The sequence below is a fragment of the Brassica oleracea genome, chromosome C9, assembly GCF_000695525.1.
Source record: "Brassica oleracea var. oleracea cultivar TO1000 chromosome C9, BOL, whole genome shotgun sequence".
NCBI classification, from domain to species: Eukaryota; Viridiplantae; Streptophyta; class Magnoliopsida; order Brassicales; family Brassicaceae; genus Brassica; species Brassica oleracea.
The window spans coordinates 18,632,594-18,633,038 of NC_027756.1; positions in this window are offsets into that span (position 1 = coordinate 18,632,594).

A 445-nucleotide genomic window follows, 5' to 3' on the forward strand; every position below is an offset into this window, starting at 1 on the left:
CCCAGGCGTGTCCTGAAAATTTTTTGTGTTTAACTGAAGCGTAAACATTTTCCGATAAAAAGGACAACGTATATTGTAGTAAAAGTTTTTGAAGTTTCTTGAAAACTCGATTACAATAATGGCGATTTTTTAAGTGGGAGTATACGAGTATACGCACCCACTCCCCCCCTTTTTAGAGAGGGGGATAGCTGAACTTGTCTTTTGACGAGCTGCTTACGTACCCCTTTCGAGGATCAAGCCATCTCGTAGTTCTGTTTCATGCCGCGAGTGTTCTTACTCGGCGGTAGGTGTCGCGATGTCCGCCTTGACCTTGTCGATCGTTGCTGGGTCAACGCTATTTTCCGGATGTTCCGGTTGAGTTGCAGCGTGGGCTTCAGACTTGTGTCGAGCTTCGACGCCCGATGCGTTTGCGTTGGTAGACGTTTTTAATTCGTTTTTTCCCGGG